At 35.4% G+C, this 19,163-nt stretch overlaps 1 non-coding gene across 1 annotated transcript; it reads left to right on the forward strand.

Moving 5' to 3' along the window:
* The first annotated feature begins 18,338 nt into the window (after positions 1-18,338).
* On the forward strand, positions 18,339-18,641 carry LOC149019381 (signal recognition particle RNA). Its single transcript, XR_016173294.1, has one exon.
* Positions 18,642-19,163: the final 522 nt, after the last annotated feature.

Here is a 19,163-nt window from a genome sequence, read left to right on the forward strand (position 1 = left end):
TTGCACCCTCACCCCTTCTATCTCTCTTAATAATGTCTTTTATGTTCCTTCATTTCGTTTTAATTTATTATCCGTTAGTCAAATCACTAAAGCTCTCAATTGTTCAGTTACATTTTTTCCTCATCATTGTGTCTTTCAGGACTTACCAATGAAGAAGATGATTGGATTGGGTAAAGAGCATAATGGCTTAAATTATTTGGAGTTGCTTCCCTCCATTATTGCAGCCTCATCCACTCATTCCCACTCCTTTGATGTGTGGCATTGGTGCTTGGGCCATCCATCTCGCAACATTATTAATTCTTTATCACGTTTTAATTCTTGCATTTCAGTTTCTAATAAATGTGTTTGCACTATTTGCCCTTTGGCAAAACAAACGCAGCTACCTTTCTCATCTAGCTCCATATCCACTTCATCTTCTTTTGATTTAATACATTATGATGTTTGGCATCCTTATTATATTCCTTCTTTATGTGGTGCTAAATATTTTTTGACTATTGTGGATGACTATTCTCACTATACTTGGGTTTTTCTAATGAACTTTAAATCTGATGCTTGGTCTTATTTGCATGATTTTTTTGCAATGGTTAAAACTCAATTCAATTTTAAAATAAAAAAATTCGCACTGATAATGCTCATTTTTTAATCACTCCACCACCTCATTTTTTTCCAACCATGGAGTTATCCATGAACATAGTTGTGTTGACACCCCACAACAAAATGGTGTTGTTGAACGCAAACACCAGCACCTACTCAATGTTGGTCGGGCCCTTTTATTTCAGGCTAATATTCCACAAGATTTTTGAGGTGATTGCATTCTTACGACCACACACATTATTAATAGGTTGCCTACCAAAATTTTAAAAGAGAAAACTCCTTTTTGAACTTCATTTTAATAGAACCCCCACTTATGTTCAACTTCGTACTTTTGGTTGTTTGTGCTATGGACACAACCATTCCACCATCAAGCACAAATTTGACCCCCGTGCTTCTCTAGGAATTTTCATTGGGTACCGTTTTGCTCAAAAAGGTTATAAATTTTTGATCTCACTTCTCACAAGGTTTACACAAGTAGAGATGTTGTTTTTATTGAACATATTTTTCCTTACCACCTAAAGACTTCCCCTTCATCTATTAACCCTACCCTACCCTCCCAACCAACCAAGTTTTCCTGATTTTGAATCCTCCTCCATCCCAACCAACCCAGTTTTCCCATCTCCACAATTGGACCCGCCAACCCCACGACACAACCCTTCCCCACCTCCAGTTGTGTTGTTGCCACGTCGCTCCACCCAATCACATAATCCCCCCTCCCATTTGAAGGACTATATATGCTCGGCTACTCACGCCACATCATCTTCTTCGGATGCCGGTAAACTCTTTCCTCTTGATTCTTCTATATCTTATAAAAAGGTCTCACCTTCTCATCTTAAGTTTATCAGGTCTCTTTCCTCTTCTGAAGAACCCACTAGCTTTTCCAAAGCAATGTTGTCACCTGACTGGAAAGATGCCATTCAGTCAGAGATTGAGGCTCTTGAAACCAATAACACTTGGTCACTTGTTCCTTTGCTGCCTCAAAAGAAAGCCATTGGTTGTAAATGGGTCTACAAAATTAAACGACACTCTGATGGTTCTATTGAACTGTACAAAGCACGTTTGGTGGCCAAGGGGTACACCCAAACTAAGGTGTTGATTATCATTACTTTTGCTCCTGTGGCCAAACTCGTTACTGTACGTGTCTTGCTTGCTCTTGCCTCAATTAAAAATTGGTCCTTCATTAACTTGACGTTAGTAACGCCTTCTTACATGGCGATCTTGACGAAGAAGTATATATGACTCTACCTCCTGGTTGTCATCTTAAGGGGGAGAATGTAGTTTGCCGCCTCCACAAATCTCTCCATGGTTTAAAGCAAGCTTCTCGTAATTGGTTCGCCAAATTTTCTATTACCCTAATGAGTGTGGGCTTCATTCAATCGACTGCAAATTATTCCCTTTTTTCTAAGGGCCACGGGAATTCAACCATCTTTGTATTAGTATATGTGGATGACATCCTTATTGCTGGTTCTGACGCTTTGGCGATTTCCACCTTAAAGAGTTTCCTTCACCAACAATTTCGTATCAAAGATCTTGGGCCCATGAAATATTTTCATGGTCTTGAACTGGCTCATTCACAAAAAGGTATTTTCCTCAATCAACGAAAATACACTTTGGATATATTATCGGATGTCGGCCTCACCGGTGCTCACCCAACTTCGTTTCCAATGGAACAAAATCTCAAGCTTACGGACTCCGATGGTGATATCCTTCTTGAACTTGCATCTTATCGTTGTTTGATTGGAAGGCTGATTTATATCACCATCACTCGTCCAGATATTGTGCACACTGTCAACATTCTTAGCCATTTTATGCACCAACCTCCCAAACCACATATGGACGCTGCAATTCGCCTTCTCCGATACCTTCACAACTCACCTGGCTAGGGTATTTTACTTCCATCTAATAGCACCTTATCACTTCGTGCCTTTTGAGACTTTGATTGGGCCAGTTGTCCCATGACTCACCTCTCCACCACCGGTTACTGTGTTTTTCTTGGTTCTAGCTCTATCTCTTGGAAGACTAAGAAAAAACATACAGTTTCTCGATCTTCTGCCAAGGCGGAATATCGAGCCATGGCAATGGTCACTTGCGAGTTAATTTGGTTAACTTCACTCCTTCAAGATTTTGGTGTTCATTTGAAGCAGCCAATCCATCTTTTTTGTGACAATCAAGCGGCCATCCACATTGCCGCCAATCCTGTGTTTCACGAGCGCACCAAACATATTGAAATTGATTGTCATGTCATCCGTGATAAAATACGCTCTGGCCTCATCCACCGTTCACACTTCTAGTTTTACCGAAATTGCTGACATTTTCACCAAATCCCTTGGCAAAGATTCTTTTCTATTCCTCAAGGACAAGTTGGGAGTTCTTGATATTCACTCTCCAACTTGAGGGGGAGTATTAGCCATAATATGACTGTTGGAATCTTTGGAAAATATGACTGTTGGAGATCTTTGAAGAATATGGTCATTGGAGATAATATGACCATTGGAGATCTTTGTAGAATATGACCGTTGGAGATAATATGACCATTGGAGATCTTTGTAGAATATGACCATTGGAGATAATATGACCATTGGAACGAATTAGCCAGTTATTGGAAATGGCAATGGAGAGAATAAGTTTAATGGTAATATGTTTAACCACAGGACTATAAGTTCCAACAAAATCAGAGCCAGTGCGTTGATGAAAACCCTTAGCCACTAAACGAGCTTTGTAGCTATCCACCGTTCCATCCACTAATGTTTTGAGAAGAAGAAGGAGGAATTAAAATCCATGTGCCATTTTGAATGAGAGCATTATATTCTTCATGCATAGCAAGTCTCAAATGTTCATGTTTAGCGGCTTGAGCATAAGTAGTAGGCACAGGAACATCTTCATTTAAAGATAAAAAACTTAAGGAACCAGTTTGGGACCGAGTGACCATAGAATGCTAAGAGCCAATAACTGCAGCAGTGGTCGGCACGGTACTAGTATGAGAAATCCCAACATTTTTTATTGGAATATCTGGAAAGCCATGAGAAGGCCCATCAGCAGTGCTGTGATTTGCAGTTGGACTACTAGTAGAAGGCCCACCAGACTCGTGACCAGGGGTAGGGAGATTTTACTAGTAGCGGCCCGTGGGCAATGATTACACAATATATCTGTATGGGCTCTAACATCAGGATGAGATCTTACATCAGGATGGGCTATTACATTAGTATGGGCTCTTACATCTGAATTAAGACTTATATCAGTATGGTCTTATACATCAGAAAAAGGTTGCTCAACTATATCATTATGGGCCTTTCAATAGGTACAAATGAATGATGAACATCATCAGAAGACATAACCAACCACTGAGTAGCAAAATGAGATGAAGAAGCTGTTTGTGACAAATGATGATATGGAAAATGGCCTTCCTCAAAAACCACATGTCAAGATGTATAAATCTTCCTTGTAGATGGATCAAAACATAAATAGCCTTTGTATGCTGTAGGATAACCCAAGAAAACACATGGCGTTGATCGAGGATGAAGCTTTGATTGTGCATAAGGTCTCAACCAAGGCTAGTAGAGACAGCCAAGGACTCGTAATTGTTCATATTCAGGTTTAAGTCCAAATAAAGCTTCGAGAGGAGATCTGTAGCTAATACTTGAAGTGGAATACTATTCATAAGATAAACCGCAGTTTGAACAGCATAAGTCCAAAATGATTGAGGCAAATGAGCTTGAAATAATTGAGCTAAACCCGATTCCAAAACATGCCTATGTTTTCTTTCGGCAACTCCATTTTGGGAAGGAGTGTAAGGACAAGAAATCCTAGATGCAATACCAAGCCCAGCAAAAACTTTAGACAAACTCAAAAATTCAGTACCACCATCAGCTTGAAAAGAACAAATCCGTGTCTTAAAATTATTCTCAACAAGAACTCTGAATCTATGAAAAACAACAGACAAATCTGATTTTCTCTTTAAAGGGTACAACCAAGTATACCTGGTGAATTGATCAATAAAGACCACATAGTACCTAAAGCCTTCAAGACTAACAACAAGAGCAGGTCCCCACAAATCACTATATATGACATCTAATGGACCTCTACAAGAAGTTACAACTGTATAAAATTGAAGACGATGACTCACAGAACATTTACATGCATCACAAGGTGCATCTGTAGTAGACCTTGAAATACCAAGCTATTGTAAAGTCGAATTAGTTCTAGTTGGTGATGGATGACCAAGCTTTATGTTCCAAACCTCAGCAAAAAAAGCAATAGTAGACATAAAATGCATGTGTTTGTGATGTAAAAGATGCAACAACTTCTGATGAACTAACAGCAGACTGAGCAAGATGTGAACAGCTCCCAGCAGGTAAATGTGGCAAAAGTTTGACAGCATAAATTCCATTAAAAATCAACCCTTGATTCAAGATCCGATGACTCTGCCGATCCTTGATTTCAAAGAAGGTTGAATGAAAAACAAAATAAACAGCATTCTCTTCACAGAATTTAGATACAGACAGGATATTATATTTGATATGAGGAACACACATAATTCCCGACAATTTAAACAAATGATCACCACACTTAACACTCTTCATACCAATACGAGTAATATGCAAAGCATGACCATTACCTACAACAACATTGTGTGAACCAGTATAAGGCTCATGAATAGCTAAATGCAAGAACTGTGATAATATAGCAATTAGAGCCAGAATCCAAAATCCAAAAAGATTCATCCAAAGAATGCAAAGAAACACAGAGGAGCAGACAACCTTACCACATATACATGGTTAAATCTTTGAGGACACTCAGCACAAAGATGTCCCTCACCTTTATAGAGTTGACAGATAACTCGAGTTTCATTCATCAAAGAAGGTAAAGCACCAAAATTTCCAGAAGAAGAACCATTCGGAGAAGCATATCCATTTTGAACAGTAACATAACCATTTGAAGCAGAACCTCAAAACCGAGAATTATTGCCAAAGTGAGAGTTAGAATGATACCCTCCTGACCTGCCACCAAAAGTAGAACCAAAATACTGACGATTCCAGGGACGACGGCCACCAATACGACTTCTCTAAGAAGAATCTTGAAAATTCCGAGCAGGACCAGAACTCCAGACAGTAACATTAGCAGACATGATAGGACTCACCGAATTAGCAGGAGAAGCCTTCAAATGCATTTCTTGAGTTAAAAGGAGACCTTGAAGATCATCAAAACTGAATGGATCAACACGCGAAGAACCAGAGGTGCTAAAATCTTGAAATTCTGCACCTAACCCTCTTAATGTCAGCAATACCAAATCTTCATCAGAAATAGGAGCATTAGTTGCTGCAAGGGTATCTGCAATAAAAAGAATTTCAAGAAGATAATCTCCAATCGACAAAGAACCTCACTGAACCCGAAAGAGCTGATTCTTTAATTCCAAGATTCTTGATGTGGAACCAAAGGCAAACACGTGATTCAACTTGTTCCATGCTTCATTCAAAGTCTTGGCAGCAACTATATGGGGAAAAACTTGCTCAGACACCGATGCAACCAACCAGCTGAAAATAAGCTGATCCTGACGATCCCAGATTTCTCTGGTGAATGAGATGAAACAGAACCATCAGAACTAGGAGTTGCAGAGGGCCGCGGCAACGAACCATCTAGGTAACCCAACAAATCATAGCCGCACAGAAGTGGTAAAAACTTAGCACGCCATAAGAGGAAATTAGAAGAATTGAGCTTTAGAGGTAAAGCAATAGCAACGTTGATGCTCACAATCAATGGCGAGGACATTGCAGAGGAAAAAGAGAAAGGAGAGGAAGCCATACTAGGAATTAGGGCAAATGCTCGAAACTAAAACCTGATACCATGTAGAATTTGATTTTTTCATATATCAAAGTAGAGATTTACAGTATGTATTTATAGAAAATATAGAGTAGGTTATACAAGAGAAATATGATACAGTGTATTGGGAGTATATAGCTAAGTAGTAACAGATGATCTATCCTTAACAAAGAGGAGCTCATGAAGGCACTGGAACCTTATATCAGAAGTGATTCATCACCCTCCTCTGCAACCCCTTCTACCTATTTAGCAACTACAACATATCATTGACCCAAAAAATAAAAAAACAACTACAGGATCTCTTTCTGTGTCATCCACTCCTTATTACCCCTCTTCTCCTTTCTCCTCTCAAGCCCAACTTTTCCCTGATTCTTGGTCGACTTGGATTGTTGAAAATTGATATTATATGTGAGGAAGAAGAAGAAGAAATGGAGAAGAAGACACAAGGTTTTAACGTGGTTCGGTTGCTTGATTCAGCCTACATCCACGATTGGAAAGCTGCTGTGATATCATATATTGATGTTGAATGGTAAAGAATTCATAAAAGAGTTTTCGACTAAGTTACAACTCTTGAATTTTGACTCTCTTGTCCAACTGTTGAGATTTGAATTTCGAATCTTGTTTGAGAGAGTCCAAGTTGAATTTTGAATCTTTGAGACAGTCCAACTATTGATGTATTTGAATTGTCTTGTAACTCTGATTTTGAATTTCAAATTTGAAAGGAGATCTCCACCTTTTATTGAAACAACTTGAGGTAATTCATTTGACATTAAACTCTTCAAACTTGGCCTTTGCGATTTTCTGTGGTAGAGTCCCTGTGGGACTTGTGGAGGTTCACCAACATGCCCCCCGCAATCTCAATGGCAGAGAGGAGACATGGAGATTGCCTAGTAAGAGATTGAATCTTTGAAATGAAAATGGTTTGGAGAAAATATCAACTAGTTGATCCTTCGTGGATAAGAAACGAACCTCACTTTTTTCTTATGAAGATCACACTCAAAGAGATCATATCAAAAGATGTTTCCAAATGAAGATCTTAGCTATCTCAATATGCAATCTTGAAGATTCACGTTTCCATATTAACTAAAGAACACATCAAGGCATCCTTCTATATAAAAATCATTTTATTGTGTGCAAGAATCATATATTGTATTTCCTTGTGGACTCTTGTATTTTCATATTAAAGAAAAAAATTACTTTTACTATAAATGTGTAATGCACATATTTCATTAGAAGAGTTCAATTCATTTTGTCATAATTTTCTTCTTTGTATTTAATATATCTTCTCTATTTTATAACAATATCAATATAATTGATTGAGGAGGTAAAAGAAAAGGATAATTTAGTCATTTTAAAATATTAGGAAAAAGAAGAGATAATAATTCATCTTTTAAGGACGATCTATATATAAAACATTTTAGAAGAAAATAAGAGTAATTATTGGTAAAATAATAGGGATTAAAATAAAATTTTCAGTTGAATAATATAATAATATAAAATGAGGTGTTCACTAAAACTTTCCCAATTTTTTAAGACCCGTTTCCCTCCACTATTTTTGCATCACTAATCTAATTTTCAAAATTGCAAGCAAAGAAGGAGTTCCAGCGGTAATCTAAACATGATTTAAGACTTGATAAAAGAAAATGAGGGTTCCAGGTCCTTCCACACGGCTCTAAAACAAAATCAAAAGGTTAGAAAATACTATAGAATACGAGTTGCACATGAAATTAATTTAACTACCCACTTATTTTAATGCTTTCTTATTATATGGGTCATCATCAGGGGCGGGCCCAGGATTCAACATCAGGAGGGGGGTGAACAATAATTACCAAATTTTTAGTACTAAAAAAAGGAAAAAGATTTACTTGATAAGTTTATATATTAGGGAATAAATAAGTAAAAATTCAAATTTTTATGGGCTTTAGGAGTAAATTGTTTACAAAATTTTAAAATTTACAACCAGTTTTAAAAGTAATTTCAATTTTAATAATGAATTTTTGTATTAGTTAATTGTTATCTTTTCTTTTATATTTTTTTCCTTTTTTTTTCTTTTAAACCAAAAGTGACAAGAAATTAATAACCTATATGAGATTGTAACTTATTTTCACTCGATTATATATATATATATAAAAATAAAATAAAATAAAATAAATAAAAAAGAGAGAGAGAAAGAATTCAAAAGATGAATTCAAAGTTCAGAAGAAGAATTAGAGATGATGAATTCTTTCACGATTTGTTTTCTTGTAGAAGTATTCTATTTATTTGATTTACAATAAACTTTTCAAATTCAAATATACATAATCTTATCCAATGTTGTAGGTGTTAGAGTCTAGATATAATAAAATATTACAAACTCTCATATTCTATTGTATTTTGAATTCTAGGACAGAGTTTCTATTTCGTTGGGTCTGAATTTAAATTTTGAATTTAAATTGATGTATTAAAAATATATGCTCTCTCACTTCAACAAATCAACCACAAATAAAAATAAATAAAAAAAGCAAGAAACTTTTTATACAATCATACACTTTTTTTTTTTTTGGATGCCAACCCCGGTTCCAAGGCTTTGCCCTGTTTAATCCAGTGTTCGACCCGGGTCGCACACCTGGCTGTGGTGGGTGAGTCTCCCAGCGAAGATTTTTTCATCCACAAGGTTTCGATACCGGAACCTTGGTTAAGCGGACCAAGTTGCTTACCACTTGGACCAACCCCCGTTGGTATACAATCATACTATTACTCATACGTATTTAACATTAAGAAGAAAAAAAAAATGGAGAAAGCATCAAAGAAAAAAAATCAGGAGAGAAAGGAAGAAATAAATCGGAAAAACAGAGAGAAATAAAAAAAATACCTGATTATAGTCCCGTGGAGAATATCTAGCAAAAAAGTTTAGCTTTTGAAATTCAAGTATTTCCTTTTAGTGGTGTGTGAGAGAAGATGAGAGAATAAATAGAAAGAAAAAGAATAAATAGGGAGAAATTTAGGGATGATGACAATTGAGAGTTAATTGTTTCCTCTTTAAAAATTAGATTTTATTTAATGGAGAGTTGGAGACTAAGATCAATGAGACTTTGTTAGTACTGATTCCCAAAATAGACAAACCTGAGAAGATTACACAATTCCAGCCTATATCTCTCTGTAATGTCAGCCTCAAAATTCTAACTAAGTTGATAACTAATAGATTGAAGGAGTTTATGCCTAGCCTTGTTGCACCCAATCAAGTCAGTTTTGTTCCTGGAAGAAATATTTAGGATAATATCATTGTTGCGCAAGAACTTTTTCATTCCATAAAGCGAAAAGGAGGAAAAATCCATCAGATGGCTATTAAAATCGACTTGTAAAAGGCATATGATCGAATCTGGTGGGAATTTATTGCTGATTCACTTTTGAAAGCAGGAGTACCATCCAAACTGGTCGATGTGATTATGATGTGTGTTACAAGTCCTATCTTTAGAATTCTCTGGAATGGGGAAGGTACAAAAGAATTTAAACCTTCCAGAGGAATTCGCCAGGGGGACCCTTTGTCGCCTTATTTATTTGTCCTTTGCATGGAGAGATTGACCTACTGTATCCAAGATGCATTGGCTGCAGGGAAGTGGATCCCTGGTCGTATTCGTAAAGGGGGTATGGGAATCTCCCATCTTATGTTTGCTGATGATGTAGTTTTTTTTGCAGAAGCTTCCCTAGAGTAAATTACCATTGTGAAGGAATGCTTGGATAAATTTTGCAATGCATCGGGAAGCAAAGTGAGTACAGAGAAAACCCATATTTTCTTCTAAAAAAATGTAGAGAGCCAGAGAGCAAAGGAGATTGCACAAAGAAGCGCCTTTACCATGACAGATGATTTGGGCAGATATCTAGGGGTACCTATTCACTATAAAAGAGACAAGAAATGTAGTTATCAATACATTATTAACAATGTATCAGATCGGCTCTTCAGATGGAAAGCTTCTTCGCTTTCCCTTGCGGGACGAATTGTCCTGGCAAAATCAGTTGTAATGACTATACCTTACTACTCGATGCAAATAGCTTTGATTCCAAAAGGGGTCCTAGTTGAAGTTGAAAAACTAACTCAAGCCTTTATATGGGGCGAGTCCAATAAAACAAAAGGCACATCTTGTGAGTTGGAATGAGATTTGTAGACCGAAGGTGGAACGCGGTTTAGGCTTTAGGAAGCTTCGGGTGATGAATGGAGCCTTTATCATAAAACTCTCTTGGGGGGTTAAAAAGCAGAACTCACTGTGGTTAGCATTTCTTCAAGATAAATATGGATCAAAAAGGCATAAACATCCCTTTAAAGTAGTCTTTCCTGATTCTCCATTGTGTCGAGCTATCTGCAGAGTTGAAAATAGAATGAAAGAGCATTGGAAAATAAAAATTGGAAATGGAAGGAACACTTATTTCTGGAGGGACAACTGGTTAGGCATAGAAGGTAATTTGGCAGACCATGTGATTTCTTCAGTTCCCAGTCAGTGGCCAGTGGGAAGTCATTAACCAATACTTGGAAAGTAATGGCATGGAATGGACAACAAAAATTGAGGGATACCTCCCTACAGAAATCTGCACCAAACTGAAGGATTTCCCACTACCCTCTAGTAACAATGGATCTGATGTCATGTCTTGGATCCCATCCACTGAAGGTATTTTTTCAATACGCTCTGCATATGAGACATTGATAAAGAATGAACCAGCTGTAGATATGGGAATATTTGATGAAAATTTTTGGAATACTTCTTGGAAACTTCATCTCCCAAACCGATTTTGCAGTTTCTTTTGGCTAGTTATAAAGAATAGGTTGATGACTAATGCTAGAAAGCGCCACTTGCATCTTCAAGATAATGATAAATGCAATCTTTGCATGACAGAGGTGGAAGATGTGTTACATGTATTTAGGGATTGTTGCTTTGCAAGAAGCATTTGGAAATGTATGGTTAAACCACGATATCAAATATGGTTTTTTAGGTGCTAAAAGCAGGAATGGATCTATGCCAATATCTGTGGGTTTGCTGCCAAATGGAGCAACGATTGGCCTGAGTGATTTGTGTGTACCCTACAATTTCTTTGGGGATGGCGAAATCGAGATATCCATGACGTAGATTTTTCCAGACCAGGGAATAGTGTGCTCATTATCAAGAAATTTTATCGAGCCAATAAGGAAGCTTGGACAACATGCCGAAGCCCTGTTCTTGATCCAAGTAAAGAGTTGGAAGTTTTAGGGTGGACATGCCCTAGAAGGGGATGGTTTAAGTGCAACACGGATGCTGCTATGAAAGTGAAGGAATGCTATGCTCAATTAGCTGAGGTGATCCGGGATCAAGAAGGCCTGTTCAGAGGAGGATCTGCTATCAAGATTCCTTTATGCCATGTAGTAGAGGCAGAAATGCACGCAATCAAAGAAGGGGTAAAGGTAGCATTGGATATGGGAGCATGGCCACTCCAAATAGAATCAGACTCGCTGAAGGCCATAAGGTTACTGTACCCATAAGTTAACGAGCAAGGATCGATGGGAAGATTAGTTGCTGAAATTCGAAGCCTATATGCTTCTCGAGGCCATGTTAGATTTGGTCATATGAGGCGTCAAAATAACAAGGTTGCTGATTGGTTGTCTAAGAGGCGGCTAGTTGGAAGAGATGATCTGGTCTTTTTCAATGAACCCCTGCAGGAGATGACAGACATCTTTAGAGAGGATTTTCTCAAGAGTTGTGCTTTAGTTTGATTTAGTTTTTTTTCTTTGGGTCTTTTGACCACGTTTTGTAATTGATGAGCACATTTATGTGTGAAATCTTAGGGCATAAAGCATGCATTTTATACACTTAGAGTGGAGTTACCTTAGGTTTTATGTTGTTTTTGTAGATTTTAGGAATTTCAAGATTTAAGCAAACATTTGGAGTTTTGGGCTTGAATCATGCTATTTTACACGTCAAGAAGTCCATTCAAATTCTCAAATGCGAAAATGGGTCTGATCTGGAGCATGATGGGCTAGAGATGTGTGATTATGGGCCAACTCCGAAATATTGAAGAGATAAAGAAGGCAAATTTGATCTACGGCTGCAATTTAAAATCAAAGCTACAGAGATATTATTAAGAGAGTCCAAATGGAAAAGAGTCCTTGCATACCTCAATATCTTATCTCCTATCTTGGATTTAATTAAAGAAAGAAAAAGAGAAAAAAGAATTATATTCAGAAGAAGAAAAAAAAGAGAAAAAAAATCCCATTTTTGAATGCCTCTGTCCAGTTTCGATCAAACCCTCCATTGAACGGTCATCCGATGTCCGATCGTGCTGATTTTTGGAGGAGAGCTTCACGACTACTTAAACCTCAAATCCAAAGGTGGAATTATGCATCTGATCTCTCTAAGTCAGTGCGATTTTTATGTCAAAACCCTAATTGGCTGAGTCAGATAGAAACCCTGAGTTTTATTCAAATTCAGCCGTGCTTCATATCTCATGTAAACTCTATAAAAGGAGAGCATACTCCATCAAAGGAGAACGTGTTCTAGAGCTTAGTAGAAGCATTCTTTCTTCTCTCTTCAGTTTATTTAGGCTTTCTCTAGTTTTCTTTGCTTGCATTTGTGGGATTTAAATTTCTAGATTCAATGTTTAGGTTTAAATTTTTTATGTAATGCAATTCAAGTTCAAGTTTCAAATTGTTAGATTCGTTTTTCTCTGGGTCTAGCAATTGCAGATTTAGATCATTCTAGATCTAGATCTGGTTGTTAGGGTTGGTTGAGATTCGAATCATTTGTTCAATTCGCAACTAAGTAACTTTCTTTATTAATCTTCTCTCCTCCCTCCATTCCCGCTTCTATCTACCCCTCCATATTCTTAATTTAGGATTTACTTTCAGCATTATTTATTGTTCTCCCTTCCCCTGGATCCTTGATCAGAGATGCCTACAGTCGTGCCTCTCTTTGGTTAAGGCTTCCTTTTCCTTTTATTGCTTTGTTTATTGCTTTGTTATTTACTTTCTGCCTATTCATTCATCATCTCGGACCACATAACCGGAGCAAGCCTACAGTCGTGCCTCTACTTCTGGTGACGGGTGGTGTTGCATCTGCATTTTAGCTATGAACTAAATTTTACTGACTGCTTTAACATACTAACTGATTTTACTTCTTTTTTTCTTCTTTATTTTTATTGTTCACATTTTTTTTCCTGTCTTTTATTTATGCATTGATTGTGTTTAATTTATTTTTCGTTTCAATTCGATTGCATTAGACGTATAGATTAAGATCGTTTAGTTTAGTTAATTAGTTAACAAAAATTGAATCATTTCACTCTCGCATTACTATTAAGAAGTTGAATTCTAAGTGGTATATCTCCTTGAGATCGACCCGTTAGCTACATGATACAGTGCATTTGCGGTTACTTTTAAATTTCACAACAATAACCAAAAAAAAAAAAAAGATTTTAATTTTAACTTTTAGATAGAAAATAAGAATGACATGTAAATCATTCATCTTTACTTTTAAATTTGTTTTCAATATTGGGGGGAGAGGGGGGCATGGCTCCGGGCCCGATCCCACTGCAGTTCCGCCTTGGTCATCACTGTAAGTCAAACCTGTAGTTTATCGTCTGTACTTTTTAGCTTATTACTATGATCTATTAATCAAATGGCTGGGGCTGATAACTTTCTATCTTATGATTTTCTAATATTCAACCTCATTTTAAATTGAGAATGTTTAGAAAACACACGTAAAAAGTCAAAATAAGAAACTTCGAGGATATTTTAATTTTTTATGTATGATTTATGTCTTAATGTTGCTTTTTCTTGTCAAGAATAACCAAATATGAAGGAAGAGCAAAAGTACATAGACATATCAATGCTATTGTGTTTAGACCTCTTGGAATTTATTCTATTATTAATGTTTGTCTACACTTAACATCGTACATTTACGTAAAAAAGGAAAAACTTAAGAGACACCCCAAAATAATTGACGAAAAGTATAGACACCAAAATTACTTATGATGTTGGGTTATGAGGGCGGACCCACTAATGGGCCAGGGCGCATGGCCCCCTGGATTTTTAAAATTTTTTATTATTTACTTAGGTTTTTCATTTTTTATATTAATTTCCTTCATTTTTCCAGCTTTTTTCTCTTCTCACATGTGAAATATCACTATTTGCCCTCCCTCAATTTTAAAACAAATTTTAAAGGTAAAATAATGTGTATAAATGTCATCCTGTTATAAAATAAAGAGAATATATCAGAGACAAAGAATAAAACTATAACAAGATCAATCAGAAGTGCTTCATTCAATTGAGTGCATTACATATTTATAGTAGAATGAACATCTACTCTGATATAGAAATACAATATATGATTCTTGCACACAATAAGATATTCTTGATATGGAAGGATAGATTGCTACCCAAGATAGAAGGTGCATAGGATGGAAATATTGACTGCCAACATTGTGTAATGAGATGGTTGTGATCTTCGCCAATATTGCATCCTGAGGTAGTTGAGATCTTCAATTGGAAGTACAATCTATTTGGGGTAATGGACATCCATAATAAATATTATTTATAACACTCCCCCTTGGATGTCCATCAATAGATAATGTACCTCGTAAAACCTACTAAGAAAAACCCCGTGGGAAAAAATCTTAGTGAAGGAAAAAGAGTATACATATCTAAATAATACGATTGGTAGCCGCCTCATTAAAAACCTACCGGGAAAACCCGTGGGACAAAACCTTGGTTAAGGGAAAAGAGTGCAGCACGATTTTACTCCCCCGATGATAACATCATTGAGTATCTTTGAATACGACATCCATTATCATATACCAACCTCAACATTTGAAGTAGGCAATGCCTCAATAAATAAACCGCAAGTTATCACTTGAACGAATTCAATGAACATATATTTCACCATTTCATTGAAGATCAAGAGTGAAGAAGAATTTTGGTGAAATATGCTTGGTTCTATCTTCTTTGATGTATCATCCATTCAATTGAGCTTTGCATGCAGCATAATCTTCATATAATATTGTTGAAATTCCTTCTTCTAGTAGAAGACCGCATGCTCATGACCGTGTTGTATCATTGATCTTAACCAAATATAAAATAGTTAACATTCACTTGAAAATAAATAGCATGTTTGAGATCTAGTTTTATGTAGATCAGATAAATATCCTGCATCTGCAAAACTAGTAAGTTGATATCCACATTCATAAAATAATATCATGTCAATAATTTCTCAAATATACTAAAATATATGTTTTATAACATTTAAGTATCTTCGATTAGAGAATAAATAAATCTTGTTAATACACTTATAGAAAATGCTACATCCGATTGTGTATTATCGCAAGATACATTAATGCCCCAATTGCACTAAGATATGGTACTTGGACCAAGAAATTTCCGTTCTTGGGGTCGAAATGAATCTTCTTATATGAGCGACCACAACCATTGGGGACCAATGGATGATTATCCGATAAAATCTCTTTAAAATATTATCAATATATAAGTTGATTGATAAACGAATATTTCATTATCAAATGCCAATTTACAAATCAAGACAAAACATTGTCTTTTCAAGATTTTCATTTCAACTTTCTTAAAATAATCTACCGATTTTGGAAACTCTTCAGGAGTTTCGGTGATATTTAAATCATCATCATATATACTTACTAAAATTAGATCCATATCCTTTAATAAAGGCACAGGAATAAATTGGATCATTTTATGCTTTTCATTTAGTAAATATCCACTAAGGAGATTACCACATATGCCTTGATAATCTTTGAAGCCTTATTGAACAAACTTCCTAGGAATTTTTATATGCTTCAGTCATTTTGAATCCTTCAGGGATTTTCATATATATTTCACACTCGAGTGAGCCATATAAATAGGCTCACACTCGAGGGATTTTCTAATTATTCTCCCCTCTCTTCTCTCTCACATCTTTTCTTTCTATTAATTCTCCTTCTATAACGTGGGTTAAGGGAAATTTTTGAAAAAAATTTATTATTAAATATTCAAAATGCCATTTCTAATGGAAACTAACTCCTCAATTCTGATTAATTCTCCCCTCTCTTCTCTCTCACATCTTTTCTTCCTATATATTCTCCTTCTATAAACGTGGGTAAAGGAAAATTTTTGGAAAAAAAATTATTAAATATTCAAAATGTCATTTCTAATGGAAATTAAGTCCTCAATCCCTATTTATTCTCTCATTCTCCACTTTTCCTCCTATTTATTCTCTTCAATTTCTTTCTTTTTATTTATTCTATAAGTGCGGATCAAGGAAAACTTGGGAAAAAATCTTCTGCACAATTAGGTTCTCTTTCTCTTTTTCAATTTATTTATTTTTTCTCTTTTACTTATTTTTTATGTTATTCTTTATTTGATTTTATATTCTTTGTTTTTGTATTTCTTTTGCAATTTTTATTATTTGATTTTATATTGTAAATAAAACGTCTATAATTGTAATGTAACTAACTACCATTGGTTTGCATCTCTTACTTAAATTTTTTTTTTTTGTTTGCAAATTTTTTAGGGTTAAAGTCACGTGTATTTTTTTTAACTGATGCTTTAATTTATCTATATCTTGTTGAAAAAAAAATACTATTATTAATAATTTATCTATTTTTGTCAAATATATGTGGTCCACAAAATATATTTAGGCGTGCTTCCCAATCTGAAGTTTTATTATTTGCCCCCCCCCCCCACTATTGAATCCTGGTTCCGCCCTTGGGGTTGACTAAATCAACTTATTTAAAAATGCCAAGCAGTAGTTTCAAATTATATGATTGTTGTAACGATTTTTTTTTTCGCATTTGTGAATTTAATATTTTATTTGTTGATTTAATGTATAGACTTCAAAAATAGGAAATTTGCATAAATTTTATAGATATCTTTGTACTAGAGCATTTGAAGGAGACTAACGATTGAAAATATTACCAACAAATAATTGGATAACAAATAGTTACGTTAATATATTTATTTTATTCCAAATTTCAAATTACAATTCATAACTAAATAATAATCAGATACTATTCATTAGAATTTATATGACTATACATTTTTAGCTAGTTGCACCAATCATTTATATGATTGCATATTTTCTACTTTCATCCTCATCCAATCTCAAAAGTGATTTTAGATTAAGTTCTGATAGAAAAACCATTCTAATAGGCGCTAAGGAACATGTTGATGGAATGACAGGAAGGAAGATGATTACATCTATTGCATGAAAATATTTTTCATATAAAAAAGTACTTCAAAATTTAAGGGTGTCAATTCGATATGAAAATCTTACCCAAAAGAAAAAGGAATTTGGTATGAAATCAGTATATAATATGGTATTGATACGCCACTGAATAAATTTACTTTATACCATTATACTAAACGTACTGGTATATGTTCCATGACCATACTCTATTTTTTTATGCTAAATAAAATTCATATTAGTTAAAACAGCAATTACATAGTTTGGTGGTATCTATTACAACCATTTTCTATTGATTCGGTACAAAACCATTTTGATATTTTTACCATATCAATGCAGTATGGTTCATGGAAATCCTTTTTTTTCTTCATATTATTTAGTACTATTTATCAAATAGTACAACTATGCTAAACATTAGTGAATGATATTTATTCATAACGATATAAGCGAGATGATGTTTAAAGCAGGTATTGATCTTTGAGAGGTCTTTGATTCTGTGTGAATGGAAAGAAATTAATTTCTCGTCTGATCAATAATGGTTCTATTTCACCCTAAAAAATTTTAAAAATAAAAATAATGGTAAATTGAAGGCGTGGGATACCATCTTAATTAGGATTTGAAAAAGATCTATTGTTTAGTGACCAATTCCAATGCTGTAGAGAACAATCATGCTTCTAGTTTAGTCCCACATTGGGAACTTCATCTAAAGTTGTTATTTCATAAGGTCATGTCTCCAAATGATTGAATGCCGAGCTCAGTAGCGAGAGCTTGTAACCAAGGGGGGCAATAAGGTGATTGGACGCTGGTACAGCTCTTGTTGGGTTGGATTCAATGGTACAGTTTCTGGCTTGCCCGTTCCAAGTGAGGAGTTGAGCCATGTGGTTTAGGTGAAGACTTGGACTTCATGGCTCTTAGAGTGGAGGGCAATGCGTCAGGCTGGTTTCACAGAGCAGCGATAACCTCCCGCTCCTAACGGTGGAAGGATTACAAGCTGGTGTGCCTTGAACCCATTGTGCCCCAAGAGGTGTCTCCAGTCGGACAATCACTTTTTTATTTTTATTTTATTTCCTAAGAATCCTTTCAAATGAGACAACTTCCCCCAACCTCATATGAATAAAATAACCATAACACCCAAGGCTATAATTTCTATTTTCAAAGTTCCCAAAATGGATAAAATAACCATAAGCCATGGATGAAATGATCAAATGCCCAAGCCTATAATTTATATTTTCAAAGTTTTTGAAATGGATATAATGACCATTGTTGGGAATAAACCCAAATACACAACGGATCAAACACACAACACACATAACACAAAGCTTACTTGATTATGTCAAATGACCTACATCCAAAGGTGCAGGGGTGGACCCACTAAGGGGCCGGGGGGCACCCCCGGATTTTTAAATTTTTTTATAATTCCTTTAGTTTTTCACTTTTTATATTAGTTTTCTTCATTTTTTTCATTTTTTTTCACATGTGAAATGTCACTATTTGGCCCCCCTCAATATTGACAACAAATTTAAAGGTAAAATAATGGGTATAAATGTCATCTCTAGTTAAAAACTAATTCCC

Source organism: Hakea prostrata, chromosome 4 (assembly GCF_041222555.1).
Source record: "Hakea prostrata isolate BN-2017 chromosome 4, UWA_Hpros_2, whole genome shotgun sequence".
In the NCBI taxonomy this organism is placed as follows: domain Eukaryota; kingdom Viridiplantae; phylum Streptophyta; class Magnoliopsida; order Proteales; family Proteaceae; genus Hakea; species Hakea prostrata.